Source organism: Chlorocebus sabaeus, chromosome 22, assembly GCF_047675955.1.
Source record: "Chlorocebus sabaeus isolate Y175 chromosome 22, mChlSab1.0.hap1, whole genome shotgun sequence".
NCBI classification, from domain to species: Eukaryota; Metazoa; Chordata; class Mammalia; order Primates; family Cercopithecidae; genus Chlorocebus; species Chlorocebus sabaeus.
This window is the reverse complement of record NC_132925.1, coordinates 47,155,485-47,183,248: the sequence shown is the minus strand read 5'-3', so window position 1 is coordinate 47,183,248 and position 27,764 is coordinate 47,155,485. Positions and strand designations below refer to the sequence as shown.

The following is a 27,764-nucleotide window of genomic DNA, read 5'->3' as shown; positions in this document are numbered from 1 at the left end:
AGAATTGAAGCCATTTTTGCAGTCAGCCTACTGAATGACTGAGAGCAGTGTGTTTCAGAGAAGGCAACAATGGCGGAAGATAATGAAAACCATTCCTGGGAGCTATTTCTGATCACTGCTTTTCTCCATTCCAGGGATGTCTCAGTGGTAGTTGTGGTTGTCTTGATGCTGTAATCCAGACCCCCAGAAACACCACTGCTCTGGCAGGGCTCTGCCAGATCAGTGATCCTCACCTCTGGTCCCTCCACACACACAACTCATTCATTTTCACATCCTCAACTGCCAGCCTTGCCCCTGGCACATCCATTTAATGCATGAAGGCACTAACTCCAATTACAGTGGTTTCTCAAGACCAGATATGACTGTGGGCTGATTCAGAGCCAGCTGATTTTGTTTTCATGCTGTCTGTACTGTGCATATGTACAGTTGCATTTTGTGGGTGAGGAAGTCTTTATCTTTTTCCCCTCATGACAAAATACCAGTTCATTGTAGAAATCTTGGAAAACCCAAAGGACAAAAAAATTAGCCTTAACTCAATTACCCAGAGACAAACAGTACCCCATTTTGTGGCATATCCTTTCAGTGGTGTGTGTGTGTGCGCCTGTGTGTGTTTGCCTGGGAGTGGAAATGACTGAAACCTGTGGTTTGCCAACAGAATGGACATCTGTTCCCTGTGAGTCCCGGAGGGCCTGGCCTCCACCTGCTGTTTGGGGCTTTCTCAGTTTTCTCCACCGCGGTTCTCTCTCCCTCATTTTTGCACTACCCTCTGTTTTTTAATAAGCTGCTTCTGAAGTTAGAGAGTGAGAGTGCAGCCTTTGAAGCGTGGCGGGAGAAGATGTGGAGACCATCTTCTTGACTGTGCAGATGAAGAGGCAAGTGGCCTGCCTAAGGCCCCCAGCGAGCTGGGGGCAGAACTGGATCTCAGTTCCTAGCCCGGTGTCCCAGACTACCTTTTATGGCCTCCTTGTCACTCAGATGCCTTCTCCACAGCAAACCCAGAAGAAACGGTGCCCTGATTTCACCAGGAGGCGAACAGGACACGGAAGTAGCTTTCTCAGCAGGGAACCTGTACCCTCACCCCTGCAGTCTAGTCCTCACACGCGGGCAGAGGGGTCCCTTCAGCCCAAGTGAGACCATGGCCCTCCTCAGCTACCACCCCGTGTGGCTCCTACCTCCCTCGGGGTCAAAGTCAAAGTCCCCAAGAAACCTACAAGACCCCCGTGACCTGGTCCCATCTCTCCCTGTCCTTGGCTCCAACTCACTGGCCTCCCCTCTGTTCCCACCTACTGGGCCCTTTGGAGTCTTCAAACTTTCTGTCCCCTTTGCTAGGAACATGTGTCCCAAATGTCTGAATGGCTTCCTCTGTCACCTCCCTCTGGTCGTTACTAAAATATCACCTTCTCAGCTAGGCCTCCTCTAAAACAGTAAACCCCCTCACATAACACACATACACACGCACCCCATACCCGCTCCCTCCAGACTACCAGTGGTCAGACCCACTTTAGATTTTCTGTGTTTCTTGTCTGACCCCCATCATGACGAAGATCTGTGCTCATCTTGCCGACTGTGAATGCCAAACCCATCCCCCAGCACACAGCAAGTGCTCAGTGAAGAAAGGATGAGTAAAGGATGGAATGTGGAATGCAGGAGGGCTAGAAGTGAAGGAGTACAAGAGGGCGCTGTGCACTTTTCCTTTTATGATGAATGGTATCTGAATTTGTAAATTCTAAGTCCTTACAGCAGAAAGCTCTGGGAAACATTTGCTTTATTTCTTTCAATCAGAAAATGGTGTTTATTTGGAGATCTTGGCTGGATGCTGCACTTCCCAAGTTCTAATGAAAATGTTCTTTATTTCAGAGTGATAGGGAGGTTCCAGGAGGAAGTTTTCTGATCCAAAGTCAAGACAGTCACTAATAAATAAATCGAAGAGTTGAGAATTTGAATGAATACATGGAGAGTCTGTGGCACACCAGGCCCTGTGCCAGCCCTAGAGAGGAGTCCTCATTCCAGTGTCGAGAGACCCAGACTGCCCAGATCACAGGCATCTTGACACATTGCCAAACCTAGGCTTCAGTATGCTTAGTAAGAGAGTGATCAGGGTTGTGGACACAGAGAAGAGGGAGCACTCCCTGGGGAAGAGGGCAGAAGGCAAGGTGAGGCTGCACAGAGGATGTGCTATCTACAAGGGGTTTTGAAGGTCGAATAGAAGTTTGTGAGGTGGGCAGAGGGGGGGCATCATTCCAAGTAAAGATAATTACATTTGCAAAAGAACGGAGTCACGTGGCAGTGAGAGGTGTGGAGGGAGCTGCACACCACTTGGGGCTGTTGGAGCGTAAATGGAAAGACACCATGTGTATGAGTCGGCTAGGGCCAGCATAACAAAATAATCTACAGACTGGGGAGCTTCAACAGCAGGGATTTATTTTCTCACAGTTCTGGAGGCTGAAAATCCAAGATCAACGTGTTGTCAGGGCTGGTTCCTTTTGAGGCCTCTTTCCTTGGCTTATAAGTGGCTGTCTTCTCCCTGTGTCCTCACGTGGTCCTCCCCCTCTAGTGTGTATGTTTGGGTTATAACGGATTAGGGCCCACCCATATTAACTTCATTACCTTGGCAAAGACCTTGTATCCATTCGAAGGTACTGGGGGTTAGGGCTTCAGCCTGTGAATCTTGGGAGACAGCTCAGCCCATAACACTGTAATGGGAATCTCTCTCTCTCTCTCCCCCCTCCCTCCCTCCTCCCTCCTCCCTCTCGCACCTCTGTTGTGTGTTCTGTCTCTCTGGGGAATGATCAAGGACGGAACAATGTCAACAGACTGTGACGTGTAACTCTGAGTTGAGAATGACTCGGATTGAATTCGGATGGTCCTCTGAGTGCCAGGCGCCTCTTTGTGGTGTGGAGGGGAGGCCACCCGAGTCTGGGTAGGCATGCTTCTATGGAAAAGCATTAAAAAAGCACAGCCCTGCCCGTGTTAGTCAGATCCAGTGAGGGGAGTTGTAAGTTGTTTCACAGTTGTTTGGGATTACTTTCAACACTTGTCCTAGAATGCTTCTGAGTCTCTTGCTAATGACTTTTCCTTTTACTTAAACCAGATACTGTGGCTCCTCCCCACGTGAAATCCCATGTGGACTTGGGAAGAGAGAGCATCTGTCCCCATTTGGCTCATTTCAACACCAGGTCCCCGAGTGCCAGGTTGTGGCCAAATCCTGTTCCAGTGGGAGGACCCCCTTCCCTAGGATGTGGCTGAGTCACTTGTTTGTGCAGGCTCAGGAGTCTGGGAGCCACCCCAGGGACAACAGGTGTGGAAGGAGAAACCCGCTCCAATCACGGTTTCTGGGCATCACCTTGGAGACAGCCGCTGAGGAGCTCAAATAGGTGTTACCGTGGAAGCTCGTGTCCCGAGGGAGTCTGAGATTTTTTTTCCCAAGTCTGTAGACAGCCACTTGATGGAAGTGATCGTTCCTGTGCCCATTTGGGTTGGGCTGGACCGGAGACCCTGGGCTCACAAGTCTCCGTTACCTCTTAGCTGCCCTGGAGGGAATCTCTTGTTCTGTGACTTAAGAAACCACAAGCTCTTGTCCTGATGAGTTCTCTTATTCTTGAGAATCTGTGAAGGGCCTGGCACTTTCTAGGTGCTGGAGATACAAAGACATCACAAGGCACCCTGTCCCTAAGGAGCACACAGTCCAGTGGGGGTCTGTAGTAGACTCTGATTATGCCATCCTGTGATAACACTGGAGTTAGACCTCTAGACACACAGGAGAAGGCTGGGGTTTTTCTAGGGGAGAGCTGAGAAGTGCAGATGTTCCACAGGGTGAAGGGGTATTCCAGATAGAGCAGGTGTGTGTGCAAGGCCCGGGGTGTGCAGGAGTGCAAGGATGGGTGAGTGGGTGCTGCCTGGAGGCCTGGGATGGTGGCCTTGGGCCACTTCCCCTGAGTCCCAGACCAAATCTCCAGATGTTCCCAATAGCCCATCAAAGAGCAGGCACTGAAGAGGGGACTGAGGAGCTCCTTACGTCCACTTAGGAGGGACAGACACAGCACGAGAGAAGGGAACATAGACAGGGACACACAAAGGCAGACACAGAATCACCCACTTGTGACCTCAGGTGACTCCATCAGCAATCGAGAACAGGGCTGAGTCACTTATTTGTGCAGGCTCAGGAGTCTGGGAGCCACCCCAGGGACCAACTTCCTAGACCCCGTCGCCTGAGGAAAATTCAGGAAGGAGGAGGAAGGGGCGGGGTTATCTCCTCCCCAGGCCCACAGACTGAGTGGATCTTGTGGAATGCACTGGGCTGGAGGGAGAGTGGGGGCTGGGGGTGGGGAGAAAGGCTGGAAGGCAGGGGAACCAGCCCCAGTAGACGAGAGGGAGACTTCCTACGGGAGTGGCAGAAGACAGGAAGGATGGCATGCATGCCTTTGGAGGGAGTGGACGCAGAGGGAGAGGGAAGAGTGGAATGTGAGCCTGCAGTTCTACCCCCATAAAGACTAGAGGGCCAGGTTGGGAGGGGACATAACTGGTTCCAGACAGGTGGGAAACGTGGGGGTGGGATCCAGAGCCAAATGACACAGAAACCAGCCCAGGGATCACACCAGGGTGTCTTTAAGTGTTCCATGTGGATGAGGCCCCAGGGCCAGAGAGAAAAGGATGGGCAGGGTGGAGAAGGGAAGATCATGGGGGAAAGGGGGACCACCTGGGGGCAGATGAGGCAGGGTGGATCTGTGAGCCCAGGACAAGAGACAAGAGAGTGTGAGCAGTGCAGAGGGGACTGCCATCTGCCCAGGAGCCATGAACGACTTGGAGGCAGCCAGAGCTGTAGGAAGGATGCTGTGCAGAGCTGCCACATTAGAAAACTCAGGGGCTGTGGCCGCATGTTTGGGGCTTGTTTTCTCCCTGCAGGAGAGTCCGGAGGATGTGCTCATTCCCGCTGGCCTCAGTTCCATCCTCACAATCCCCGGCGTTCTCGCAGTCTCCTCTTCCCCAGCCCGCCTGGCCGGTGCTGTTGGTTTCTCAATCTTCCATCTCTTCCATTTCCACCTTCCTTGTTTCTCTCTGGCCCCCATCTCTCAAGCTGCTGTCTCTCATTCTATTCAAACTCTGTTCTTTGCCTTCACTTCAGTAAAGTCAAAATAACTTTTGTTAACATGGTGCACAAAAATATAAAGTTCCAGTGCCAGTCTTGTGAGGGGTCAGTCTGTTGTGCAGCCTTCCCTTTCCATGCCCCGCCCCTATGCCATCTGTCCCCACTTGCAGGGATGGCAGGTGTGACACCAGTACAGAGGCTGGGATTCTTTCAGGGCACAGCTTTGGGAAAGGCCTGTGTAGCCTGAGCAGGGCGGCTGCATCCCGGAGGATGGATGGACACTGCATCAGGAACCCCAGCATCCTGAAGCAGGCTTTTTTTTTTATTATTGTTATTCATATAAATGTATGGGGCACACGTGCAGCTTTGTTACATGGATATATTGCGTGGTGGCGAAGTCTGGGCTTTTAGTGTACCGTTCCCCGAGCAATGTACATTGTACCCACAAGTCATCTCTCAATCCCCCACCCCCCATCCTTCCAGCCCCCCAGTGTCTGTCATTCCACCTTCTATGTCGATATGTGCACGTTATTTCACTCCCACCTACAGGTGAGGACATTCGGCGTTTGACTTTCTGTGCCTGAGTCATTTTACTTAAGATAATGGCCTCCAGGTCCATCCACATTATTGCAAATGACAGGATTTCACTCCTTTTGAGGTCCTAGTAGCATTCGATGTATAAATGCACCACCACATTTTCTTTATCCAGCCATCTGTTTATGGACACTCAGGTCGATTCCTGCAAGGATGAAGTATGAAAGGTGGAGGAAGGAAGACTAGCATTTTTTGGGCGCCTACTGTGTGACAAGTACTTTCACTTGCCTCCTCATTTAACCCTTTCAGCAACCCACTCAGGAAATACCCTGGCCCCTGATGGCGACTTTCATTGATGGGGAAACCAAGGATCATAGTGGTGACGTCGTTTGCAAGGTCACACAGCTACAAAGTAGCAGCTGGGGTCTGTCCCCGGATCTGATGCCATTGCCTGTGTGCTTTCTGCTGCCTGCCAGGGACTCTGCCAATCAGCAGGTGTATGACAGAAGCATATATATTAGTCAAAACACAATCTCTGTCATCTGTTTCCTAACCCAGTTAGAGGTGATCTTAAGGACGTGGACAGCGTAGTTTAGGATTAAATGTTCCGCAAAATCTGAGTCAGGTCAGGAATTTGCCTAATTTGACATATTGTTTCCGGCCCCTTTGACATTTCCCTTCATTTGGTTCTAAATATACAGTATGGGAGATTTTTTCCTATGAAACCTTTTCCTGGGCTGTAAAAGCTCGTGGGGTTGCTGATCTTGTGGAGCTCTGCAGTTTGCCTCAAGCATTCTTTGGACTTCACAGAGCATCCTGTTATTTTGTTACAGACTTAATTCCTTGATCTCATGCATCCTATCCTGGAAGTTTCTAGCGGCGAAAGCCTCTCCCCACTCCGCAGCTGTCACTTATGTATAAGCCAGAGGCACTTTCTGTATATTCAACTTTCATCAGAGAGCTCTGAGAGAAAGGTCTGGCATTTTTGGATGATTCTGGCCAACCTAGAGCTGCACAGAGCCCTAACATTTCATGAGAGAGAAAATCAACAGGAGAATGGCCACTGTGGGCATGACACGTGGCAACATGATCACTAACCCCACAGAACCAGCCTCTTGCCACTCTCTGAAACCCAGATCGTCATCCTGCAGCGTGATACAAAAGGAAGATCATCTTGCTAGATGCCAAGAACTGTAGTTATGACACTTTTTGTCATGCTGTTTCCTCTTATTTATACAGTGGAGAGTAGGATGTTTTCAAATAAACCTTCTAAATATGAAATCCTGAGAATGCATTACTTCGAAAATGCTGCACCGTTAGCAGCCTTTTAGTTGGTTACATTATAAAGCATGTAGTAACAGCTTAAAAAAAAAATCTGAGTCGAAATGTGTTTCCAGAGCCCATATGCTAAATTCTGGCATCTTTATACCTTTTTCAAGCTGTTGTCAATTAGTAAAGAAATTAATTTCTGCCTTTATCTTTCTTGTAAAGCCGAGCTTGTGCTTGGATGCTGCAGAAAGCCACAAAGGGAGACATCCTTCCTCACTCCAAGGTAACTCAGTGCAGTGGTAGTGGGGGCACGAAACATGTGCTCAGTGGCCGTGGATTGAAACTGGGACCATCAGCAAACAGAAGAGAAGGAAATGGCTTTTGTTGAGGGAAACAAACTGTTCTCCAGGCCAACAAGCTGTGATCTTGGACTTTTTGCCATCTGTACATTTTTTAGAAAGCTAGAGAAGCAGAGCCCCCGTGGTCATATGCTCTTCCTTGCCCTGGAGAGGGAAGGGCGGCGTGTGGGGGTGGCACGCAGTTCTTGTCTAACACATCACCTCTCCAGCCCCTTCTACCTGTGACTTTGAGCCTCCCTTTGTTCCAGTATTCTCTGATTGGAAGGTTTTTGTTTTTGTTTTTTAGCATTAGTGGAATGTGTCAGCTGATGGCCAAACATAGTTTTGTAGTGGCAGCAAAAATTGATAGACATATGGCCTTTCATCTAAGGAAGTGGTTCCCTTGCTTTAATTTGTCATTGGTCTTATTTCCCTATACTTTGGTATATAGTGTCAATGCTGGTGGAATTTCTGCTATTGGATGTCACACAAGCACAGAAAATAAACCAGGCTTTCATTAGGAAACTGTGCTTGAAACAACGATAGCTAAGTTTTTTTAAAGCATAATCAAGTTGCAGCCTGAAGTAGGAAGGAAATATGGGGATGCTGGCATCCTCTCTCCAATAAAGGATCGAGGTTAAAGAATGGAATCTGAAAATACACAGCGATTGCAGGGGAATCTACTGAAACTGGAAGATTGTTTCTTGGCATGTAGGTGGCCACTGAGCTGGTTTTCTGTCAAATCACTTTTGGGTACATTTGAAATGGCTCAAACAGGCTGGGTGCGGTGGCTCATGCCTGTAACCCCAACACTTTGGGAGGCCGAGGCAGGCGGATCACCTGAGGTCAGGAGTTCGAGACCAGCTCGGCCAACATGGCAAAACTCCATCTCTACTAAAAATACAAAAATTAGATGGGCTTAGTGGTGGGCACCTGTAATCCCAGCTACTCGAGAGGCTGAGGTAGGAGAATCATGTGAACTTGGGAGGTGGAGGTTGCAGTGAGCCGAGATCGCGCCACTGCATGCCAGCCTGGTGACATAGCAAGAAATGGCTCAAGCAGCCCCATGGTCTCTTCCTGTAATCAGGGCTTCCAAATCCGCAGGCTGAAAGCCCAGATTATGTTCTGATTCACCGTTTGGGTCATGTATAATAGTGATATGGCACTCTCTCTCCCCACCAAAGGTAGAGAAAACAGGTTGCCTTAAGAAAAGAAGCAAGGAGAAACACATAACTTGAACTGCATGTTCTTCAGACCAAAACAATGCCTTCTGTAGCATTTTTTTTTTTTTTTCCTTTTTGAGACAGAATCTCGATTTGTCTCCCAGGCTGGAGTGCAGTGGGGCCATCCCAGCTCACTGCAACCTCAGCCTCCTGGGCTCAAGCGAGCCTCCTGCCTCAGCCTCCCGACTATCTGGGACTACAGGCACCCGCCACTAAGCCTGGCTGATTTTTGTATTTTTAGTAGAGGTGGGATTTCACCATGTTGGCCAGGCTGGTCTTGAACTTCTGACCTCAGGTGATCCGCCCACATTGGCCTCCCAAAGTGCTGAGGTTACAGGCGTGAGCCACTGCGCCGGGTCTGCTTTCTGTAACTTTTATGTGTAAACCAAGTACTATAGTAGAAAGAAGGTGGGTTTTGCCCCCTATTATATAATAAGGACATTTTTTCAAATGATAACTCCTGTGCTGACAAGGATATGGCAAAACTCAAACTTCCATACTTTGCTGATGGCAATGAAATGTCAAGTTGAAAAGCATTTTTAGTTTTATGTATTAGGACTCATAAAAATATTGGTATCTTTTGATCTAGAAATCCCATTTTGGGAAGTTTATCTTGAGAATTCCATGGACATCTGTAAAAAGATGTTCATTTCAGTGTTATTTATAGAAGTAAAAAATCGAAGTCACTCTCAATGCTCCACAATAAGTAGTTGAGTCTTGATGTATCCCCCGATAGGATATTATGCAGTCAGTGTAAGTCATGAGTACAAATGATGCAACAATGTGCAAAAATATTCACAGATTATGTATGTGAAGTTACAAGTCAACTCTAAGCCCCCAGCATCCAACCAAGACGTGACACAAAACAGGTATTTAGGAAATGCTTGTTACATTGAAAGTGACCTGCTTGCACGATCTTTCTGTAGCAGCCAGATAGAAAAAGGCTTTGTCTAGTGGAAGGACTGACCTTGTCCCCACCCAGCCCCTAACGCACACCCTGGGAACTATGAGACAAGGGGATGTTGACTGAGCAAGAAGGCAAATTACACTCCCTGGCTGTTCCTGCTGGAAGGCTCGTCTGTGGCCACTCCCCACAAACCTCTGCCCCTGTGTAACATATGTGTTGTGGTGTCCTAGCGCGGGCCTTGTGCTGACAAAGGAGTAAGCCCACACCAGGCGGCTTTGTCTTTCCTGGGAGATGGGGTCTGGCTGGGAAGAGCCTGAGAGGGCCATGCCCCCTGGGAGCACCCAGCCTGCCCTGGCATCCAGAGCCACACTCGGGGCCACCCCACAGTCTGCTCTGGACAGGTCCACTCTCCCCCGCAAGAAAGCAGGAGGAGTGGGCATGGCCTCCAGCTGAGGTCATCACACACACCGTGTTGTATGTTTCCATTCTCATTCACTCCGCCCCACTGTGTCTCTGGATGTCACATCCTAGGTGCTGCTGGGTGTGTTTCCTGTGATGAAGAAGAACATTCTATCCATGGAATGTGGAAGAAACACAGAGACCTGGTTGTCCTGTATCTCTTTGGACACAGCCGCGCTCAGGCACCTGGCCACAGAGAGGCTGTCACTTTTCACTGTGGCCGAAGGTCCAGTGGTTAGGACTACCAGGTCAGGCTCTGTGCTCACTGGGGGTGGCCGTGGGGAGCAGCATTTTCCCTGAGGCTGGGGCCAGGCATTGGTACCTGCAGCCGGGGCCAGTCCAGCACCAGGGAAAGCTTGCACTGCTGTGGGGGTGTTCTGCTCTCCTGGGACCTACCTGGCTGAACAGAACACTTTTCCCATGCTGTGTTCTTATATGAAAGCGGATGTCCAGAATCCAGCCCTGGGAGGTCCCCACACTACGTCGGCACAGCCACATTTTGTCCTCTCCAAGCCTCACCTCCACCCTCAGTGTGGGGAGCTTTCCTTCCAGGCCAGCGTCACACCATTGTCCCTGCACTGGTGACTTCATCCTCCACCTGGCATGTATTTTCATCCTGAAGTTTACGTGACTTGGACCACAGGCCACTTCCTCTGGGGTGTACCCCCTGCTGCCCTGCACAATCCCCACAGAACTGGAACCTCAGGGCCCCCGGAGAGCCCCTGCCTTCCTTTCTCTTGAATTCTCCAAGCTGGAGGGTGAGGCCGGCAAACGGCGACCTGGGTCCCGGCAGTCCTCAGAGGGGTTTTTGCAAAGTCCACTCAGACTTTTTAAAACTGGAACTGATATAGACAGATACTATATGATTCTACCTACATGAAGTCCTAGGGCAGTCAAACTCATGAAGACAAAAAGTCAGTGGTGGTTGCCAGGGGGTGGGTGCAGGGAAGAGAGAGTTGCTGAACGAGGACCGCGTTTCAGCTGGGGAGGATGGCAGGGTTCGAAGCTAGACAGTGCTGGTATCTGCATGTCTGTGTGAACGAGCTTCATGCCACAAATGGTGACTTCGGACAGTGAAGACGGTCCATTTAGGTTATGCACATTTACCACAAGTTTTTAAAAAGAGAACTAGGAAACGACCTTAAAACTGGATTTCTAGCTTCTCTTGAACATTTGGAAGACTGGGCCACACTGGACCCACATTCCTGTGTGGCCTGGACCTGCCAGTGCCAGGGCTTTCCCCGTCAGAGCTGCCTACCGGCTCCGCAGGCCTCTGAGCGGGCTCCCCACACACGCAAGCAGACTTGCTGTGTGTGTGTCTGGCCCCAGGCCCACACCTGCGTTTTATGAGTCTCTGTATGTGCTTCACCTAGACACTGGCCAACATACAGCAAGCGCTTAGCAAAGGTGTGCTGGGGGCTGGCTGCGTGCACGCTTGGAGGATGGTAGAAAGCATCTCCAGGAACCCCCAAAGCCTCAAAGAAGCAGCACAGTACCACTGGTCCACACCCCTGTGTGGCATTCAGTTGTCCATGTAAGAGTTCCATGAATGAAATCTCAGGTCTGCTGCTCCAACCCAAAGCCCTCCATAAGGTCACCAGCATGACCAGTTTACAGTATAACCTTCCAGAGCTTTCTTTCTGCTTTGATATCACATATGAGCCACAGGAAACAGTAGTATTTTGTGGGTTTTTAAAAGCATCAGTGGTGAGCTACGTAGGCGTCATTCAGCAGTTTAAGCTTTTTCTATCCACAGTGGGTCTTGGAGGTCTTCCCAGGCCAGTTCACACAGTTCACGTTGGCAACTTATTGAAAGGAGACCAAACTAATAATACTTAATTATTTCTGGTTGGCAGGAGTGGTTTGACTTTTAGTTTTTATTTCTACAACCAATATTTACTGCCCACTTATTCTGTGTCTGGTGTTGCTCCGAGCACTTTATAGCAATTATCTCAGTTAAACTCACTAACAAGCCAAAGAGGTGGGGACTTGCAATACCCTCAATTTGCAAAGGAGTCGACTGAGCCTTAAAGAAGTTGAGCCCCCTACAAGAGGCCTCCCTGTGGTGGAGCCGGATTTGATCTGAAGAAGTCTAATTCTGGGGTCTTTGCACTTAGTGGCTACTTGAGGTTTTTCTAGATTTTTCTGAGGTAGCTCCCTTGAACATATTTTACTTTTTCAATCAGAGCAGAGATGCAGTGTGTGTCATTTAAGATGCAGGCAAACTGACACAGGCATTTTCTTCATTCCACCTGGTGCCTCCTGAATCGAAGGCATCTTCAATACTGCCTGCTAGAATTTTCTGCGATGGTGGACATGTTCTACCTCTGCCCGACCTGTGTGGAAGTGACTGGTTGCGTGTGGCCGTAGAGCACTTGCAGGTAGCTGGTAAGACTACAGAACTGAGTTTTTCCATCTTTTTCATTTTAATTGATGTAAATGTAAGCATAGCTGACCTGTGCAGCTGGTGCAGATTGGGACCTCTCCTTTATGCAGTCACACTGTCTGTTGGCATCCAGGGACTCTGTGCCCTGCTGCAGAAGCCCCCCATACCACCCTGCCACTTGGTACTCAGGAGTGCTCACTCCTGCAGGGGCTGGACTGGCCCTCTCCACTTATGCTGGAAGCTGAGGAGTGTGCCCAGATGGCAAGGGTGCATGGAGAGGGCCAGATAATCCCTTTCTAACCTCTCTGCAGGCAGGCCCAAGGGCTGGGACCCAGGCTGCAGGGTGCTCCAGCCTGGCAGGTGGCTCCTGCCCAGGGCCTCCCTCTGTCTGTCCATGGTTGTGAGCAACCCAGGGCTGAGTGGGTGCTGAACACCAGAGGCCTGACCAGACTCCACCCCTCCACCAGCAGCATCTGGGAGGTAGAGTTGTGATTCCAGAAATAAGGCCTCCCAAGGCGTGGCTTGCTCCTGTGTTTGCTGGAGGATTTAACAAGAAAGATCTAGGTTACCATTTCCTGCTTCCAGGAACCAAGAACACTTTTTTTATTTTAAAGAGACAGGATCTTACTGTCACCCAGGCTGGAGCTGGAGTGCAGTGGTGAAATCATGGCTCACTGCAGCCTCAACTTCCCGGGCTTAAGCGATCCTCCCGCCTCAGCTTCCCGAATAGCTGGAACTACAGGCGTGTGCCACCACGCTTGGCTAATTTTTTGTATTTTTTGTACAGGTGGAGTTTCAGCATGTTGCCCAGGCTGGTCTCGAACTCCTGGTTTAAGCCATCCGCCCACCTTGGCCTCCCAAAGTGCTGGGATTACAGGTGTGAGCCACCGCGCCTGGTCACACGAGCACTTCTTACGTTATTCTTACTTAGATAATATTACCATGTGCCATATGTGAATGCATAATTAATGCCTGTTTTAAGAGGCAGTTGATGGGCGGTGGCTCATGCCTATAATCCCGACTGGGGCAGGGGATCACCTGAGGTCAGAAGCTCGAGACCAGCCTGACCAACATGGTGAAACCCAATCTCTACTAAATACAAAAAATTAGCCAGGTATGGTGGTGCACGCCTGTAATTCCAGCTACTTGGGAGGCTGAGGCAGGAGAATTGCTTGAACCTGGGAAGGCAGAGGTTGCAGTGAGCGGAGATTGTGCCATTGCACTCCAGCCTGGGCAAGAAGAGTGAAACCCTGTCTCAAAAAAAAAAAAAAAAGAAGCAATTGATGATTTCACTATATCCTGGAGGTGGCCAGTGATGTCCCAGAATTGCAAAAGATCCGGGCAGATGTTCCAGTGTGGAGAATACAGGGCCGCTTTGGTCTGCAGCCTCAATTTTCATAATGACCCTTATCATGGCAGTGAGCATTTATTGAGTGCTTCCTGTGTGCCCTGCTCTGTGCTAGCCACCATCCATTCCCTCCCTCACTAATCCTCACAGCACCTTCTGATGTGGGCTTGTGAGTGCCCCTTATTGCAGGTGACGAGGCTGAGCCTTCAGAAAGTGAAGTCACACAGAGGTGACCTCCATCTTACTACAGTCACACGTCAGAGGGTGCTGTGAGGATTAGTGAGCAAGGGAATGGTGGCTAGCACAGAGTGGGGCAAACAGGAAGCACTCAATAAATGCTCAGTGCTGTGATAAGGGTCATTATGAAAATTGCGGCTGTGGACCAAAGCGGCCCTGTATTCTCCTCACTGGAACATCTGCCCAGGTCATTTGTAATTACTGGCCACCTCCAGGATACAGTGATACTGGCCTTAGCCTCCTCATCTTCCAACTGGCGGATGGGGACTTTTCCCTCCCAGCTTGGGTTGTTATTAAACAAGAGGAGGGCTGGGCGCGGTGGCTCATGCCTGTAATACCAGCACATTGGGAGGCTAAGGCAGGTGGATCATGTGAGGTCAGAGTTCTAGACCAGCCTGGCCAACATGGTGAAATCCTGTCTCTACTAAAAATACAAAAAATTAGCTAGGCATGGTGACATGCAATTGTGGTCTCAGCTACTCAGGAGGCTGAGGCAGGAGGATCATTGGAGCCCAGGAGGTTGAGGTTGCAGTGAGCCGAGATTACACCACTGCACTCCAGCCTGGGCTACAGAGTGAGACCCTGTCTCAAAAAATAAATATAAATAAATAAATAAATAAATAAACAAGAGGAGTAGCAGGCCCAATGGCCTGGCATGGGGCCAGGCATACCGCAAGCCCTTAACAAATGAGACTCTTTTCTGTTTGCCTTCATAACATCTTAGCTGAATTTAAATTTGGAATAGTGCTTATTCATTCATTAAACCCCAGTGAAAGGAGCCCTTCCCCTCACCTGGCCCTGCCTGGGCAGGGATGCATGAAGCCGAAGTCTCCAGGGCAGCGGAGCCATTTCTCACAGGTGTTCTCTCTAGGACCAGACTCATTTACTCTTTGTGACTCATGACTCTTCGCTGACCTAACTGCTGCCTTTCCTGGAAGCTCTGGGATCCTGACTTCAGTTGTTTTTAGTTGCATATTGTCCAGGCTTTCTAAAAGTTTCACTTCTTAATTGTTAAAAAAATATAGCATCTCACATCCTGAAGTAATGAATGTCCGTTTCTTTTTAAAGCAATTTGCTTTTCCTCATACAATTTTCCTTGTTTTTTTAAAGTGATAAAACAATTTCAGCAGAAGTGAAACTTGGGTTGCCACGTGTCTGTACTTTTATTAGGTTTGACTGACCCTAAGCTCCAAACGATGGAACTAGCACTATTGGGGAACTTCTGTAATCTCACGGAGGACAACAGATCTAACTGAATGCTTTTAAGTGAAAATAAAAAGATCTCTTCCATGTTAAACCTGGGAGTTTTTAGTGTGAAGGAACTGAGCCCAAAGATGGCTTAACGCTCGCACTCTAAGGAAGTCAGGATTCTAACTGAAGGTGCAGACCAGCTGCACCATCTCTTTGCAGAGTTGAACAGGAGAAAATCCTTGTAAGTGGGAGAGATACAGACTAGATTTTTCAGAAGGATCTCCCGCCGGAAGGACGTAAGCACCAAGAGGATGCCAGAACTTATACATTTTTCTCCTCTGAAACCATACAAAGGGAGGGAATGGGAGAAGGCAGGGAGCGAGCGCGTGCTGGAAACCCACCTTTTGCCGGGTATGTTGTGCTGTTTCATTTATTCCCCCAACAACTTGAAGAGGAGACAGGCAGGGAGGTGACAGGAGGTAACTACAATCTTGGAATTTGTGTTTCATTCCCTTGCTTTTTTATTTTATGTGTTTATCACATAAGTATGGGTCTCTAAAAATATGTATATTTGCTTTTGCTTGTTTTCTTAACATTATAAAATGGCGTCATACTTACTGCAGTCTTCCATGAGTTGCTTTCTTCACTTTGTATTTCTTTTCTAAGATTCATCAGTGCTGCTTTGTGTAGCTCTAGTTTATTTGCTTTTCACTACTGTGTGATAATCCATTTGCCACAATGTATCCGTTCTCTAGTTATGACAATGGGGTTGCTGTGAACGGTCTGATTCCTGTGTCTAAGAGCTTCTCTTGGACATGTATCCTGGTGTGGAATTGCTGTGTTGTAAAGTATGGAAATTCAACCTTACGGGATACCAAATTGTTCTCCCAAGGAGGTTGTACTAGTTTCTCTCCCTCCTGTTGCAACATGTATGAGTTTGGGACTTCCTTTAGATCTAAAAATGGGGACTAAGGCGATTCTTCCTTTCTGCTCCTAAAACAAAGGCTTGTTCCACTCTGGTGTTCATCAACAAATGACTTTAATTCTTCCTTTGGGTCTGAATGAGCCAAGACTCCCACATCGGACTCCTCCAGATCCATTGTGTGGTTCTTGAGGCTAGAGGCCCCACAGTGATGGTCTGTCTTATTGCCCTGACCACACATTCTGCAAGATTCCTCCTTTCTGGTGCTGGCTGACCTCCTGTGGGTTGGCCAGGAATGCAGGGCAGACAGCCGAATTGTAAGGGAGGGAAGTGTCTGTCCTCTTCACAGTCAGGTGCTCCCATCTCTCCAGAGCCTCAGCTGGTGTGCCTCCTGTGACTGGCTGCCTTAGTCACCCGAGGAGAGATGACCAGGAAAATCCAGAGAGAAGGCATTTGCTGGACTGAGGGGGATAAACGGCCCGTGGAAAGGTGGATTGCTCCTTGGACCTCTTCACCTGGGGGCTGTCAAGTTGGGACAGAGCCAAGACAAGAGCCCTTTTTCAAACATGTTCTTTCATCTTTTAATGGAGCTGGTTTATTTGGCAGGCTAGCAAATCCTGCAGGGCCCCTGTGTGGCCACTCTGGAGGGTCAGGGAGACACTGTGTGGCCGGCACCTGCAAAGGAGCAGGGGTGAGAAATGAGGAGAAGTGTCTGTCTGTGCAGAACCCCCAGTGGAGAGCGTGTGGGCTCAGAGTGAGGGTAAATGAAGGCACAGGCACACTGCAGACCCCTGATGGGAGAGGCAGTGGGCGATGTTTCCATGATGAAATGGAATACTGGGAGCCCCTCCTTACTCTAGGCTGGCCTCGCTGGCATTCGTCTTTGAGCTGATGAGGGACCAGACCAGTCCCAGGTTAGCACCTGAATCCACTTTCCTGCATTTTGGATAACACATATTGTGTCTTTCCTCTGGTTATAAAAGTGAGACCTGATCAAGGTGGATTCAAGGGAAAGCAGCACTGCATCAAGGCAGCCATGGAGCCCACAGGGTTAAGGGAGCGGGCTCCAGAATTAGACTCCTTAGACCAACCCGGCTCCACCACAGGAAGGACTCCAGCAGGGTTTTCTACTTCAGGCCTGAGCCTCCTGCTCTGCAAGGAGCACCCACTTTCCTCTGCAGGGCTGCAACGCCATGCGATTGGGAGGCAGGCTGGAGGGGCTTGGCCGCCCTGCCCTCTTTACTGGGCTCTTTAGTGACTTGCTCCACATCAGCACACCCAGCCAGGTGCAACTGCGCACCCAGCCACCCCATCCGTCTGCTCAAAGGCAAAGCTTCCCCCTCTGAACCCTGGAAGTCAGAGCAATGGCTGCATAGGGTCCTTTCTCCCCAGGGAGGCATGGAGCTGGTGGATGAAGCTTTTGACAAGACTTTTCTATAATGGTCTTGCGGAGACAGTGATATAATGAGGCCAAATTAAAAAAAAAATGCAAACATCCCTCTTGTGCCTAAAACTCTCCTCAGCCTCCCCTCTCTCCAGGTAGAGGCCAGCATCCTTATCATGGTCTCAGGCCACGTCCTCCCAAGACACTGACACCTCTCCTCCCGTGCAGGGGCCTGCATCTGCCTTGCTTCCCAGGCCTGAATCCCCCTCACTCTTGTTACCGGAAGGGGGTCCTTATCCAGACTCCAAGAGAGAGCTCTTGGATCTCACACAAGAAGGAATTTAGAGGGAGTCCATAGAGTAACATTAAAGCAAGTTTATTAGGAAAGTAGAGGAATAAAAGAATGGATACTCCATAGACAGAGCAGCCCTGAGGGCTGCTAGTTGCCCATTTTTATGGCTATTTCTTGATGATATGCTAAACAAGGGGTGGATTATTCATGCCTCCCCTTTTTAGACTATACTGGGTAACTTCCTGACGTTGCCATGGCGTCTGTAAACTGTCATGGCGCTGTTGAGACTGTAGCAGTGAGGACAACCAGAGGTCACTGTTGTCGCCATCTTGATTTTGGTGGGTTTTGGCCGGCTTCTTTACTGCAACCTGTTTTATCAGCGAGGTCTTTAGGACCTGTATCTTGTGCCAAGTTCCTATCTCACTCTGTAAATTAGAATACCTCCATCGCCTGGGAATGCAGCCCAGTAGGTCTAAGTCTCGTTTTATCCAGCCCCTGTTCAAGATGGAATTGCTCTGGTTCAAATGCCTCTGGTATTCTCACCCTCCTTCCACCCACCGCTCCTCCCAGCTCTGCTTAGACAGCCCTGGGCTGGAGAAGTCACTAAACCTCCTGAGACCCAGTCATGGTGTCCATCAGTGCACTCGGTGGCCTCATAGACATGAGGTCTCCAGTGGACATTTGCTGCCATTTGTTGTGGTTACTTCCAGGGTCAGGGTCAGCCTCTGCCCAGCCCTTCTGTTCCCATTGTATCTCACTCTTAGAAATTTGTGAAGTCTTCAAAAGAACATTTCCCAGTGGCCTCCCTGTTTGCCCATCTGCAGGTGCTGGTGAGTGTAAACAACCTGTCCCTGCCTGACACGGAGCCAGACCCTTCTCAGGACTCACCCGGGGTGAGCAACTGCAGGCACATATCACCAAGAAATCCGGGCGGGCTTGTAGGGAAGATACCAGCCCTGTGTTTTCACAGTGGGTTCTTTATCTTGTTGAGAAGGCTTTTCTTTACCTCCTCAATCTTCGTCCCCTGCTTCCTGCTGTGTTTTGCCCTGAGCTGTAAGAGTGACAACCCTGGGTCTGGAGTTCACGCCCTGTACTCAAGCCCCTTCCCTGTGGCTCACTCACTGGGGGCTGAGCTCCACCCTTTAGTCTCTCCAGGGTCAGTTTCCTTTGCTAGAAAATGGGAAAGGCATCCCTACCTCACAAGCTTGTGGGGATCAAATGAAACAAACTCTGGGAAAAGTGCTTTGTGGGTTATGAACTCTCACACAAATACCACGTGCTGTTTTTACTGCTTGTTAAAGGCTTCACCTCGCTTTCCTTATGCAAAGCTATATTTTACCAGCTTTTTCTTCTGTAAGAAAATGAATGCTAAGTAAGCCTGGTTCCCTGAAAAAAGGGAAGTGAAGTGAGAGGTCAGCTCTTCCCATTCCAGCAGTATCAGGATCACCAGCTTTCTATAGGTTCCCAGGGGACTCTTTGCACATGGTAATGACATGGGAAGTTATTTTCAGACAGAAATATTTTGTAGGAGACTATTTAATCATTCAACAAAGAATTATTATGAATTTATTATACTTTTCATCAAATGCAGCACTGGGGTGTTTAAGAGTACCTAGGATCTGTTTTAATTGGGTGTGGTAAGACACAGACATGAAAATGACTGTCATGAGGGGAGAAGTTTATTCCATTAACAGGTCCCTAGAAACAGATGGCAAAGCACTCCATGCAGGACCCTGCAGGGGAGCACTGGGCGGGTCAGGGGCCAGAGGGAGAGGGGACTGTGGGCCAGGGCTTTTATTGTGGCTTCCAAAGGGAAGAACAGGTGAGGTGCAGTGAGTAGGTTTAGGTTTGATTAGTTTGAAGAATTTCAGGGCTCTGAGATGCAGGGCTGTCCTTAATTGTCTGGTGCCTGGCCCTGAGGTGATCAGGACAGGGGGATAGTAGCCTGGAGCGGGAGAGTCTGATAAAGGTGTTTGAAGTCCCATCCACCATGGGGTGGGACTGTCTTTCCAGGATCAGCAAGGCCTGAGATGTTAAAGCATCAAAGTACAGAAAATTTTAAAATATAGTTAATACATAGAGACACAAAACTAAAAATATCTTAAAGTCTGCAAAGCAGAGTTCTTTAAAAATAATAATAATAATAATAATAAACACCAAGAGAGCAGCCAGGCATGGTGGTGTGCACCTGTAGCCCCAGTACTTGGGAGGCTGAGGCAGGGGATTGCTTGAGCCCAGGAGTTTGAATCCACCCCGGGCAACATAACAAGACCTTGTCTCTAAAACAAATATGTAAATACATAAATAAAACCAGGAGAAAAAGAATTCTCATTGCAGATGCAAAGCTACTTCTCAACAAACTCTGTTTCCATGGTGGTCAAGGAAACATATGCATCAGCTATAGCTAGAGTAATGGAATTGAGTTTCTTTGGTAAGTGGCCATTATGGAAACATTGCCGACAATTCATTTCAACAGACATTGATCAAACACCCACCTTCTGCTAGGCCTGTGCCAGGAACCTTAGGGAATGCACAGGTGAATAAAGTATGATCCTTGCTCTCCAAGACGGCCCTGGCAGACATGGGCACATGCACGCTGCATTCCCTCCCTGAGTCCACGCAGACATCATTGTTCACTCAGGACCCTTTTGCGCCCCATCCAACCACACTCGCCTTAGAAGTCACTGCAGCACAGAGCAGCAGGCAGCCTCTGCCACCAACCAGAGTCATGTGGCACCCCTGCTCTCAGGACCCTCCATCTGTAGGGTGGGGGGTGGTGCTGGAGGAGGACTGTGATCAACTCACATGTGACAGGGGCAAGAAGTGCTTCAGGGGTATGGAAGGGGTATGTTGCCTTTGAACTTGCAGTAGCTTCTTCTCCAATCTGCCTGCCCACCCCAAGCTCTCCATGACCCACCTCCTCTTCCGGAAGCTGCACCTGCATTGAGGGAATTACAGTGGATGCTGTGGATGACAGGATTTAAAGGGCCTTAAAGGACTGGGGCAGGGTGAAGACATCAAGGAGAGGCTGCCCGTTCAGAGGCACAGGGCGGGAACGTGTGCGCATGCTTCAGGAACTGTGGGCAGGTGGGTGTGCACGTGGCTCAGAATGTGGCAGAGGAACCAGTAGGAGCCTTCCTGGGAGGCTGGGAATACTGGGCTGGGATGTGCAGGCTGCATTCTCAAACAGTGGGGGCTATTGGACTACAACACCATCAGAGCAGCTTCCAGAAGAGGAGGTGGGTCATGGAGAACTTGGGGTGGGCAAGGAGATTGGAGAAGAAGCTACTGCAAGTTCAAAGGTAACAAGGGTCTCCACCCCTACCAGGATATGATGTGCAAAGAAGGAGACTGGATGTAGAAATCTAGAAGGACTTGGGGACCAAGTGGATGTGGAAAGAGAATTAAAGTCAAAGATGACAGCCCTGTTTTGAGCCTGAATAATTTGGAAGGCTTACCGGGCTGTTAACTACTATGTGAAGCCCAGAAAGAGAGCCAATTATTTGCAAGCAGTCTGAGGAACTGTGGAACAGCCAGGAGAGTCTGACCATGGGTTGGCAGGGTGGATCTGTAGCTCTGGAAAGAAGCCAGAGTCAGAAACGGTTTATCCAGGAGATGCCTACATTGCCATCAGAGTCAAAGCATCGGAGTGATACACTTGGACCAGGGAGAGCTCACAGAGTGACCTGAGGCCTCCTGCACGTAACGTGTGTCAAGGGCAGGCTCCTATAATGCCTCAAGAATATGGAGGCTGACTTATGAATAAGCAAACTAGCGGAGCTGAGCGGAAATCTGGAAATAGACTGGGCTTGAGTGAAAAGGGAACTTTAACACATGATAAGGATGACACTGCAATTCAGTGAAGCAGTGAAGAACTTGCTCATAAATTCTGCTGCGACAATTACGAACCATCTGCATTTTGGAACTTCCTATAGAGATGGTGGTTGCAACCACATTGTAGATACACTAAATGCCACTAAATTGGTACACTTTAAAATGGTTCATTTTATGTGTGGTGAATTTTCTGAATTGAAAAAAGTCTGGTAAAAGATGGCTGTCTCTTACCCAACACCAAGACAAAATCCAAATGGGTCAAAGATTAGAATGTAAAACAATGAAACTATATCTAGAGATAGATGGTGGTAATGGCTGCACAAGAATGTGAATGTATTTAATACCACTAAACTGTACATGTAAACTGGTTAATGTTTTAGGTCATGTATATTATACTGCAAAAGAAATATAAGTCACAGAAAATATGGCTGAATTCTTTTGTAACTGTGGAGTGGGGAAGGCCTTTATCACCAAGAATCAAAATTCAGAAGCCATAAAATGAAAAGACTGATAATTTGACTATTCAAAAATAAGAATCTCAAAAGAAACCAAAAGTAAGAATTCTTCTGCTTGGCTAAATACAACATAAACAAAGTCAAAAGACAAATGACCAACTAATGTACAAAGAGCTCCTAAATGTCAAGAAGAGATGCAAAACCCCCACAGAAAAAAATAAACAAGGACGTGAATACTCAGTTTACTAAAAAAGAAGTAATGGCTCTTAAAATCTGAGATGTTCAACCCCACTTTGTCTCCTATCATATGAGCAAAAACCTAAATGTCAAACACACAGTCTGCTGGTCACGCCAAGAGAAAGAGACCCTCTCCGGCATCTCACTCACAGAGTGAAATGCGACACTCCCACATGGAGGGGAATTTGGTAATACCTACAAAAATTGCATATGCATTTACATTTCAGCTAAGCAATCCTGCATCTAGGCACATACCCTGAAGATACACTAACATGCAGATGACATAAAATAGTCCAAGTTTATCCACTGCAGCCAAGTGTTTAATAAATAAGAGCTTGGATAATGTTTCCAATGAGAGAGTGCTTGAAGAAACTGTGGTTCACCCCCACAGAGGCGTACTACGCAGCAGTAAGGCAGAATGGAGGCAGGTCTGGGCTCTGTGGCACACAGTGACCTCCAGAATATGTTAAATGTGGGGGAAAAAAAAGACCTGGTAGAAATCCAGAAATAGAAAAGACTGTTTCTAGAGTAGGATATGTGGCGTACTATCTTTTAACTAAGAAAGGAGGAAAAATAAGAATAGATGGGTAGATGGATAAATAGATTAGACAGAGAATAGATAGATGATAGACTAGATGGATAAATGGATGGATGGATGGATGGATGGATGGATGGATGGATGGATGGATGGATGGATAAACCAGTAGTTTTCTTATTTTTGCGAAAAGAAATGATTAGAGGAAAAAAACAGAAAATAATTAGAATGATTAACCCTAGGGAACGAGCGGGGAAATGGAGGAGATGGGGTAGAAGTGAGACTTCACTGGATGAATTTTTAAATATATTTCTGACCGTTGTATCAGGTAGATGTTCTCATATTTGGAAAAGAAAATTAAATTGAAAAGCAAAAAGGAAAAACCTATAATTGGAAAGAAATTTAATTTGAAATTAATGCATCTAATTATCAAATTAGTAACATAAGCACACAGAGCAAATAATTATAACCTGTTGTAAGAATTTGAACTTCAAACTGAATACTCTGGTCATATTATTATTGAACTATATTCTAAAGACAAAAAAATGCAAAGTGATTCTAGCTTCTTGCCATAGGCTTATTATTGGTGGCAATATTGGTATTGTAATTTTGACACTATGCTACAAGTAAATATGTTAATGCTATTAGGAACCAAGATTTTCAGTGCCAAAGAAAATAGATAAAATACAAAATCATAGAAGGTAAGAGAAAACTTTAGAACATTGATTTCTCCTTCTTTGTTTGTTTGTTTGTTTGTTTGTTGGACAGCCTTGTTCTGTTGCCCAGGCTGGAGCCCAGTGGCACGATCATGGCTCACTGCAGCCGTGACCTCCTGGGCTCAAACGATTCTCTCACCTCAACTTCCTGAGTATCTGGGACTACAGGTGTGCACCACCATGCTAGGCTAATTTTTTGTATTTTTTGTAGAGATGGGGTTTTGCCAAGTTGTCCAGGCTGGTCTCGAACTCCTGGGCCTAAGAGATCTGCCCATCTTGGCCTCCCAAAGTGCTGGGATTATAGGCATGAGCCACTGCACCTAGCCAGAACATTGATTTATAGTTGAAAATATCTATATGGACTCATGTTTTTTAAGAATTAAGTTTTCTTAAGTCTCACGTAAAAAAAAAAAAAAAAAAAAAAGAATTAAGTTTTCCAGCTCTGCCTAATGAAGGTCATGAAAGCAAGGGCACCTCGATTGCATTGGACACTCCCAACTTTAAATCTTGATTTTTAAACACTGAAAGGAACTGGAGCTCCCTGGAGAAATGGTTAATTCCAAGTCTGGGACAAGGAAAGTATAAGGTGAGCCTAGTACATTTGTGTTGAGGAAGGGGGGAAGTTCTTGATAATGAATGGGAACACAGGAACAAGCCAAATGACACCATGAGGGGAAACAATCAGATACAGGATGTGGGGCATTTACTAGCCTGGCCTCTCTAAGACTAAAGAAACATAGCAAACAAATACAGCATATGAATATTCCATTTTGGTTCTAAAACACCAGCTGTAAAATACTTGCAGACAACTGGGAAATTCGAATTTAGATTGTATATTAGATGATATTAGAGAGTTATTGCTAATTTACTTAGGCAGGAAAATGGTATTATAGTTATGAAGAGAATGTCACTAAGTATGCTGAAGTGTTTATGGTGAAATGTTATAGTACTTATGGATTATTTTTATAACACTTTTTTATTCGGAAGTACCTTCAACTTCAAAGAAAGTTTGGAAGAATAGTATAAAGAACCCCTGTAGATCCTTTACCCAGATTTGTCCATTGTTTCTTCCTTGCTTCCTTCCTTCCTTCCTTCCTTCCTTCCTTCCTTCCTTCCTTCCTTCCTCCCTCCCTCCCTCCTTTCTTTCTTGCTTTCTTTTCCTTCCTTCCTCCCTCCCTCCTTTCTTTCTTGCTTTGTTTTCCTCCCTCCCTCCCTCCCTCCCTCCTTTCTTTCTCGTTTTCTTTTCCTTCCTTCCTTCCTCCCTCCCTCCCTCCTTTCTTTCTCGTTTTCTTTTCCTTCCTTCCTTCCTCCCTCCCTCCCTCCCTCCTTTCTTTCTCATTTTCTTTTCCTTCCTTCCTTCCTCCCTCCCTCCCTCCTTTCTTTCTTGCTTTCTTTTCCTTCCTTCCTCCCTCCCTCCCTCCCTTCCTTCCTTCTTTCCTTCCTTCCTTCCTTTTCTTTTCCTCTCTCTTTCTTTCTTTCTTCTCTTTCTTTCACTATCTGTTTTTTCTTTTTTTTTTTTTTTTGAGATAGGGTCTCCCTTTTGTCCAGGCTGGAGTGCAGTGGTGCGAACACAGCTCACTGCAGCCCCAACCTCACAGGCTCGAGTGATCCCAAGTAGATAGGATTACAGGTGTGCACCACCATGCCACCGATGCCCAGTTAATGTTTTAAATTCTTTTTTAGCAACAGGATCTCTCATTATATTGCCCAGGTGGGTCTTGAACTCTTGGGCTCAAGAGATCTTTCCACCCTGGCCTCCCAAAGCACTGGGACTACAAACATGAGCCACCTTGCCCAGCCTACAACTTACTTTTACAAGATTCAGCCATTTTTATATTCATAAATGTGTATATATACAGCAAATAAAATGATAACGTATTATTTCAGTGTTTTTGTTCATTTGAAAGTTTTGTAGTAAGAAGCTGGGGAGGAGCCCTATTTCAAATATTGGAAGATCAGGATATAGTGTTGAGTGAACAAAGCCCCACACAGAGCAGGATCTGTTTTGTGTTTCTTTGTGTTTAGGACTGGGGTAAAAATCAGGAATTGTATGTGTACTTGCATTTGCTTATAAAGAGGCTGAGACAGTAAGAGAAGAGTTTAGGGGAAGATGGGGAATTGGGTGGATGGGAGGAGGTGGGAAAGGGACCGTCAGTGTACACCTTTCATATCACTTTGATTTTGTACCATGTGAATCGAGTGTCTTTTAAGATGCAATTTTTAAATTAAAAATGAATGAATGAATGAATGAGTACAAAAATTAGCCAGGGAGGAAAACAGACAAAGACAACACAGCCAGATGAGAAGGAGGAGAGCCAAGGAAGTCCATTTCCAGGCGCACCCCATGACAAGGTCAGCAGGAGCATGTGGTGCTGAGTGAGCCAAGAGCTCAGAAGAGGATGGGGTAAAGGCCCACTGGGGTGGACTCAGCTGAGGGTTGCATGGAGCCTCTAGGGCTGGAGAGAGAATGTAGGTGGGGAAAGGGCCATGAGTGTGAATCACCCCTTAAGTGGGAGGGGAAGAGGGAGGGAAGAGGGCGGCTTGCGGGCTGTGGATGAAGGAGAGAGGACAGGGATGTAGCTGACACGGGAAGCAGGCTGGGCTGGGAGTGGTTGGAATCAGAAAGGGGGATGCTTCCAATATAGAGGGCTGTTTTGTACTGTCCCCTTGTTTTCAAAAAAGATGAGTGATACTATGTCCCCAGGATTATTAGGTAGCATTGCAAGTTTTGGGAGCATAGAAACATATGGAAGAGATGCCCAGATGAACTTGTTTGGAGACCAAGCCTGTGGGAAGAGGGAGCCTGTCACTGGGCAGCCCTGGTGTTGCCTTGGCTCAGCGTTTGTGTGCAGCCAGGCCTCAGGCTTTAGAGTGAGAGTAGCAGCCCCTGCGGAGGAGTAGGGGCTGTGTGCAGAGAGATGTTCCACATGGATATGGGGGATCATGCCTCAAAAATTCAACACAGAATCACCATCTGACCTAGCAACACCGCTTCTGGGTATATACCCCAAAGAATTGAAAACTGGGACCTGAAGAGAGATTTGCACACCCATGTTCACGGCAGCATCATTTGCAATAACCAAAAGGTGGGAACAGCCCAAATGTCCGTCGACAGATAAATGTATAAACGCAACATGGTCCATCCACAGAATGGAATATGATGCAGCTTTATAAAGGAAGGAAATTCTGGCATACATGACTACATGGATGCATCTTGAAGATACCGTGCTATGTGAAATAAGCCAGACACAAAAAGGACAAATATGACCTGATTCCACTCAAATGAAGTCCCTAGAGCAGTTAAATTTATAGAAGCAGAAAGTGTAATAGAGGGTGCCAGGGGTGTGGGGGAAGAGAGAGTAAGAAGGAAATGGGAGTTGGGGTTTAATAGCTAGTATGAGTTTGCCAGGGCTTCCATAATGAAGGACCCCAGACGGGGGCCTTGACAACAGACATTTATTGTCTCACAGTTCCAGAGGCTGGAAGTCCAAGATCAGGGCATCAGCAGGGTTGGTTTCTCCTGCACGCTCTCCTTGCGTTGTAGATGGCCGCCGTCTCCCTGCAACCTCACATAATCTTCCCTCTGTCTGGGTTGTAATCCCCTCTCCTTACAGGACACCAGGACCGCGTTTAACTTAATCACGTTTTTTAAGACCCTGTCTTCAAATAAGGTCCCATTCCAAGATCTTGGGGGTTAGAGCTTCAACATATGGATTTGGGGGACACAAGTCAACCCATATCAATTGGTGTGGAGTCTCAGCATAGGAAGGTGAAAAAGTACAGAGTTGCATAATAATGTCCTTGATGCCACTGAACTGTACATTTAAAAATGGTTCAAACAGCAAAATTTATGTTATGGATATGATAGCACAGTAAAAAGTAAAAATAAATTTTAAAAGAGAAAACTACTCAGAAGGGCAAGGAAAAGGGGAATGTTGCCGAGAGGATAGTGGGACCCTCGGGCCCAGTGGGATGGTCAAAGAGACCATGGGATGGTGGCTGGGAAGGTGGGTGCGGGGGACGGGCCAGTGGGAAACACGGGAGCTCAGGGCCTGACAGCAGGAGGGTCTCCAAGCTGGAGGTCTGGGCAGCCTGTCAGTTCCAGGTGGTGGCCGTTATTAGTGCAGCAGCCTCCCCAGTGGTGGCAGAGGCCTAATGAGTGCTTCAGGCTCTCAGCAGGGAAGGTCTGGGCAGCCCCTCTGGCTGTGTGGTCCCAGTTCTCCAGAAGCGCTTTCTTTTTTACAATTTTCAAACCACCACAGCTGCTTTCAGCCTGAATGTGAAGCCACAGCCAGTGAGTTGTTTCTATAGCGACTGATGTCCTTCAAAGAGGGAGAAAGTGGAGGGCCCTGAGGAAAGAACAAGGGGGTGAACAGCACAAATAGGTGACAGATTAAACCCAAGAGGGAGA

General features: G+C 47.6%; 1 protein-coding gene across 6 annotated transcripts in view; it reads left to right on the top strand.

Annotated features, from left to right (window-relative positions):
- The window catches only part of MGLL (monoglyceride lipase), a 136,394-nt gene that overhangs the window by 74,794 nt on the left and 33,836 nt on the right, over positions 1 to 27,764 (top strand). The gene's annotated exons all lie outside the window — the stretch shown is intronic.